Genomic DNA, 6,955 nt, shown 5'->3' with positions numbered 1-6,955 from the left:
TTTTTTTTTTTTTTTTTTAACAGTAATTCCCCTACATGTTATAAATGTTGTGCCTACAACTCTTTGCCAATACGGAATATCTTCAGATCAGCTCCAAATGACACAAAACTAATATGGGTGAGTAGAACATGATGTAATAACGTAAAATCAAGGGCCAAATGTAAAAAAAAAAAAAAAAAACGGTGTTTCCCTTTAATATAGAATAAAAGCAAAGATAAAAGGAGAGGGAACAATGATAAAAATAATAAAGTAATAATAATAAAGAAGCAACATTATATTATACATAGAATCAAGAACAGCACATTAAACCAGCAGATAAAATTTACCCACAAAAAGGAAAACAATTAACAGCACTTTTGGTTTTTACACATTTTAAAGATGTAACATAAGATATTGCTGATGAAGATTCTCAGTCATCCAGGTCATAGTCATTCCATAAAAGTAAAAAAAAAAAAATCCACTGGACTTGGTTTCCAAGATTTGAAGACGTTTCGCCACCTTTCCACAGTGGAGATGCGGGCCCCGAGTGCGAAATACGGGGGGGTCCGGGGGGGGCTCGACCCCCCCGATCAACCCATGAGACCCTCTGAAAGCCTCAAAAGCTAAATTTAAAGGGGGTCTTAAATTGTGTCAAAATATTAAAAAAAAAACATTTTTTGTCACCAACGGTCACAAAATATTTTTAAGCTCAACATTTCCAATATTTAAAATGTAAAACATTTATTCACAAATATGTTTTTTTTTTGCCAAGTGGAGCCAGCCAATCCTGTTCGCTTATGCAAATTAGCCATGTGCTTTTCCGCACTTAATAACGCGGTAACCAGATGCAGAACAGATTGCGCGAAGACAGCAGGTCTTCACTCCTGTTTGTGGACCTCAACGGACCTCCTCTGGACAAATTTGACCCAGTTCCATACATCATAAACTGCATTAAAGCAGGACATCGCCTCTCTGCTTCCTGGAAACCAGGACGGCAACCACAAGAAGTCAAGCCGAGGCATATTTGGTTGGTTCTGACTTAAGGTAAGAGGCTATTTTATAAATTGTCCTGTATGTAGGCCTTGTGTTTGGTTGTGGTCTTAGTGAAGCAGCCTAGCCTTGGAGTTGGAGAGTGATTGTATATGTGCGTGCAAGCGTGTGTGTGTGAAAGGGAGAGACAGACAGAGAGAGAGACAGAGAGAGTGACAGAGAGACAGAGAGAGAGTCTTTGTGCGTGTGTGTGTTGTCATAGACTGACTGTCTGTTCAGGCTCTTGCCCACTCCACCAGATTCACAAAAACCCACGGCGCACTCTGCTGGAGGAAGGTGGTACAGCTCCAGATCTCAACAGTACCCCCCTCTCAGGGGGCTACAGACAACTGGTTTTATCTGGGAGACATGGAACGTGGGATGGATGCGGAGACTCGGAGGAAGGTGTAGACGTATGGCAGAGGGGTTTATGATCTGGGCAACCTTGTAAGGACCAATGAATCGGGGAGACAATTTTCGAGACATTCCCTTGAGGGGAATGTCCCGTGTGGAGAGCCATACCTCTTGACCAATGACATACTCAGGGGGAGGGCGTCTTTTGGAGTCCGCGAAGCGTTTAGAGGACACAGAAGAGCGGTTGAGAGTGGCGATGGTGTCCCTCCAGATTCTCTGGCAGCGACGGATGTGGTGGTTGACTGATTGGACCGAAATCTCTCTCTCGTCTGCAGGAAAAAGAGGAGGCTGATAACCCAGACTAACCTGGAATGGAGATTGACCGGTGGAAGCAGACTTGAGAGAATTGTGGGCGTATTCAATCCATGTTAGGTACTGGCTCCAATCAATGGGGTTGTTGGAGGTCAGGCAGCGGAGAGTTGATTCAAGCTGTTGGTTCATCCTCTCCGTCTGCCCGTTGGATTGTGGATGGTAACCAGAAGTAAGTGATGACTTACAGTTCAGGGCAGAGCAGAAGGCCTTCCAGACTTGGGAGATAAACTGTAGTCCGCGGTCGGAGAGTATTTCTTGAGGAATTCCATGGAGCCGGAAAACATGCTTCACCAGAAGCTGTGCTGTCTGGAAGGCCGTGGGAAGTTTTCTGAGAGGAATCAGATGACAGAACTTGGAGAAACGGTCGACGATGGTAAAGATTGTGGACATACCTCTGGAGATTGGGAGACCAGTGACAAAATCGATGGCGATGTGAGACCAGGGACGAGTTGGAACAGGAAGGGGATGCAACAGACCAGAGGGCGGTTGATGTGAGGTTTTGTTTCTGGCGCAGATGGAACAAGCCAAAACATACTCCTTAACATCTTTGTGCAAGGTAGGCCACCAGAAACGTTTAGAGATCAAGGCGATTGTTCGGCTCACCCCCGGGTGAGCGGAGAACTTGGCTGTGTGCATCCACTGGATCAAACGGGATCTGACAGAAGAAGGGACATAGGTTCTGTTAGGAGGACCGTTACCTGGGTCAGGTTCTGAAGCTAGGGCAGAGTTTATGAGATCGGAGATCTCCCAGGAAACCACTCCAACAGTATAGGAGGCAGGAAGAACAGGTTCAGGCGTCTCGGATTGATCAGCAGAGTATAGACGAGAGAGAGAATCTGGTTTGATGTTCTTGGAGCCAGGTCTGTAAGAAATAATGAGGTTGAACCGAGAGAAAAACAGAGACCATCTTGACTGACGTGGGTTAGCCTGTTTGGCGGACTGGATATAAGCTAGGTTCTTGTGATCAGTCCACACCAAAACTGGGTGTTCAGCCCCCTCGAGCCAGTGTCTCCACTCCTCCAATGCGAGTTTGATGGCCAGAAGTTCTCGGTCCCCTACATCGTAGTTTTGTTCAGCCGGGGAGAGTCTACGAGAGAAAAATGCACAGGGGTGAATCCTTTGATCAGAGTTGAGTTGTTGGGATAACACAGCACCAACACCAGAGTCAGAGGCGTCCACTTCGAGGATGAATTGTTTAGAAGGATCTGGCTGGATTAATACAGGAGCTCTGGAAAACAGGGTCTTTAATTTATCAAAAGCATCTTGTGCTTCTGGAGTCCATTGAAAGGTCTTTTTGACTGATGTTAGAGTAGTGAGAGGTAGAGCTGTCTGACTGTAATTCCTGATGAAACGTCGGTAGAAGTTAGCGAAACCCAGGAATCTCTGCAGCTGTTTTCGGTTCTCAGGTGTCGGCCAGTCCAACACTGCCTTTATCTTTTCTTCGGATGGCTTAACCTGCCCGCCCTCGAGCACAAACCCTAAAAAGGTGACAGAAGGTTGGTGAAACTCGCATTTTTCAGCCTTTACAAAAAGTTTGTTCTCCAACAATCTTTGAAGGAACAGGCGGACATGTTTCTTATGCTCAGAATGGTTCTTGGAGTAGATCAAAATGTCGTCAATGTATACAAATACAAAAATATTCAGAAAGTCTCTGAGGACATCGTTGACGAGCGCTTGAAAACATGCAGCAGCATTTGTGAGACCAAAAGTCATAACCAGATACTCAAACTGGCCCAAAGGGGTTTTAAAGGCTGTCTTCCATTCGTCACCTTCTCTTATCCTGAGAAGGTGATATGCGTTTCTTAAATCGAGCTTGGTGAAGACAGTAGCCCCCTGAACTGGTTCAAAGGCTGATGCTAGTAACGGAAGTGGGTATTTATTTTTGACAGTTATTTGGTTAAGGCCTCTGTAGTCTATACAAGGTCTTAAGGAACCATCTTTCTTGCCCACAAAAAAGAAACCAGCACCCAAGGGAGAAGAGGATGGACGGATTATCCCAGCAGCTAAAGACTCATTTATGTATTTCTCCATGGTTTCACATTCAGGCTTGGAAATGTTATAAAGTCTACTGCTGGGCAGGGGAGCACCAGGTAATAGTTCAATCGCACGGTCATATGGTCTGTGGGGTGGAAGAGACGTAGCACTGACCTTACTGAAGACAGGAGCCAGATCATGATACTCGGAAGGGACAGAAGTAAGGTCAGGAGAGTCCATCTCCCCCCTACCTCTAGGAGACTGCACAGCGGGAGCTGCAGAACGAAGACATGTTTCATGGCAGGAGGTCGACCACGACTCAATGTGGCGTTCAGCCCAGTTGATATGGGGATTATGTCATTCCAGCCACTCAAAACCAAGCACCAAGGGAGAACATGTAGAAGGAAGAACAAAAAATGTTAAAGTCTCACGATGATTTCCGGAGATCAACAGCTCTAAGGGTTGTGTTTGATGGGTAACTTGATGGAGTCTTTTTCCATCAATAAAGAGACACTGAGTGGCTTGGCTAGCGGGACCGTTTCAATCTGTAGCTGCAGAACCAGGTTAGGGTCTATAAGATTACGCTCACATCCAGAGTCAATAAAAGCTGACAATGTGAGATTCTGGTTAGAGAAAAACAGAGTGGCTGGAAGCATCAAATGAGGAGACTTTTCAGTTTTCAAATGGCCCGTCAGACTCCTCAGTTCCTCTGACGGGCCCCGGCTTTTGACTTAGCAGGGCATGAAGCAATGAAGTGGCCAGTCTCACCACAGTATATGCACAATTTGCCCCTGAAACGTCGTAGTCTTTCCTCAGGGGTTAGCCTTGTGTGTCCAACCTGCATGGGTTCGGCTTCTGTTCCATCAGAGTGAGAGACCTGGACAGACATAGAGAGAGTCTGGGTTTTAGACCTTGGCTTGGAAACGGGTTCTGTGGAGCCAGAAAAAACAGAAAAAATATTCAATGCAGGGGCTGACACAGAAAAATTTAGATTCTTTTGTCTTGAGCTGTTTCTAGCACGAAGTCTGTTGTCCAACCTAATAGTTAGGCGGATTAATTCCTCCAGACTAGCTGGTTCATCGAGAGTAGCAAGTTCATCCTTGATATTGTCATTCAGTGCCTTAAAATATGCACTTTTGAGAGCACATTCGTTCCATCCGGAAGCTGCGGCTTTGACCCGGAAGTCGATGGAAAACTCCGCCACCGTGGAATTTCCCTGCTTTAAATTCAGCAGAGCTCGAGAGTCAATTGTTTGATCAGAGTCCTGATTGAATACCTGGGAAAATTCAGAAACAAAATCAGAAAATGTACATCTGAAACTGTCCTCGGAAGCGAACCTTGCCTCCGCCCACTCTAGGGCTCGTCCAGTTAGTTGGGACAAAATAAAAGTTATCATCTTCTTATCTGTAGGGAAACTGCCTGGAGAGTTCTCAAAAATTAGACGATATTGAAACAAAAATCCCTTACAATCCTTCTGGTTACGAGAATTTTTCAGGGAGACTGGGGCTGAATTCAGGAGATGACGTCACTACTGGTGACCTTAGAGGTGGAAGTGGATCTGGAAACAGACGTGCCGCCGATGCAGCGTTAGCACTGCCCATGTAGCCAGCATAAGTTTGAAGCATTTGATTTTGACATTCAATCTTAGTATGTAACTCACGGAGGGTTTGAACATGTCCTTGGATCTGAGCGTCTTGCTCCTCAAGCCTCCGACGGAGGTGACCCGCTGGGCTTAGTGTTTGGCTGCAGTGTTCTGTCATGATGGGTATCAGAGCTATCCCAATATGTAGAACACACACGGAGGCTGGATGAAAAGTTTCAAAGAGTTTATTGTTTCACAAGCACATGTATATTGCACAGGAACTGGAACTGGTCAGGGGACAGGTTCACTGGAGTCTGCAGAGATGATAGTTCAGTTAGCAAACGAACTGATGAGTAATGAGACTTTGATATTTCAGAAGAATACCTTGAAGGGGTCTGGGTTTTACTTTGAGAGAGAGAACTGTTGGGTCCAGAGACAGTTTGTTCAGGAGAGTCCAATAACTGCTTCAGCGTCTTACTTCTGACTTTGAGGGCAGACCTTGATTTGAGTTTCCAGCTCTTAGCCAAGAGCTGCAGGGGAATCCACAGAGGAGTCTTCAGGTTTGGCTCACGAGGGCAGGCTCGGCAGGTTAAGCTCATCCAGAGCCTCTGGTAGAGACAGGATTCCAAACTAGATCAACACTGCGGCATTGAAGCAAGGTCTGGAGGCAGGTTATATAGGGCTGGACTTCTGATGAGGAGATGCGCCTCAGGTGTGTTGGAAGGTTCGAACTCTGGAGGACCCACGGCGCACTCTGCTGGAGGAAGGTGGTACAGCTCCAGATCCCAACAATGACAATGATTAGAGCTCAAATCACTCTTCCATTTATTGTTCTAACGCACAGCCAATAGGGCTGTGTGTCATAAACAGTATATAACAGCCTAAACAATATCTGATTAAATAAAATATTTTCCCTTTCAGGGATCACAATAAACATCTTAAAGTATCAGAAGTATAAATTCCCAGCTGGCTGGGAATAGAACAGAACATTAAATTACAACACTCATAAATAGTATATTGAAAAAGCAAAAAAAAAGGACACCTGGAATAAATATTCTGTATCACTGAGTTTAACAAAACAGTTGGGTGTGATACGTAGAGGTCAGAGCAGGGAGAAAATTCTTCTGGTCACTTGGATTGGATCCTACCGACTACGAAAAAATACAATGGAAGATACAAAGGAGGTTTCATTGCTATTCCCAATAGCAAGTCAGTGTTATTCCATACTACAGGAAAACCAACATAATAAGATTTTGCCAGTGGACCATATTAATGGCGCATAGCGTTAGCACTCGACCGTTTACACATTTCGTTGAACCCATCTACATGAGGGGATGTAGCTCAGTGGTAGAGCGCATGCTTAGCATGTATGAGGTCCTGGGTTCAGTCCCCAGCATCTCCATGATTTTAATATCAACATATTCCTCTGATCATTGCAGTGACTCCTGATTCATGGTAATCATTAGAGATGAGGTGAATTAAGAAGCAAATGTGATTTGACTTAGATACCATGTAAGATAAACTGTGTCACATAATAATGTTGCAAATTAGCAGCAGAACCACAGATGTTGGTTATCATGCAATAGAATGTTTTCTATGCTTCTGTGCAAATTACAGAACCCATAGTTTCGTACATACACTCACCGGCCACTTTATTAGGTACAC

General features: G+C 44.9%; 1 non-coding gene across 1 annotated transcript; it reads left to right on the top strand.

Moving 5' to 3' along the window:
- Nucleotides 1-6,620: 6,620 nt before the first annotated feature.
- Nucleotides 6,621-6,692, top strand: trnaa-agc. Its single transcript has one exon. It is a non-coding gene; the product is annotated as a tRNA-Ala (tRNA).
- The last annotated feature ends 263 nt before the right edge of the window (nt 6,693-6,955 follow it).

Source organism: Cyprinodon variegatus, unplaced genomic scaffold (assembly GCF_000732505.1).
Source record: "Cyprinodon variegatus isolate N-32 unplaced genomic scaffold, C_variegatus-1.0 Scaffold909, whole genome shotgun sequence".
NCBI lineage: Eukaryota > Metazoa > Chordata > Actinopteri > Cyprinodontiformes > Cyprinodontidae > Cyprinodon > Cyprinodon variegatus.
The sequence above is the reverse complement of the archived record's forward strand: the minus strand, read 5'-3'. Positions and strand labels throughout refer to the sequence as shown.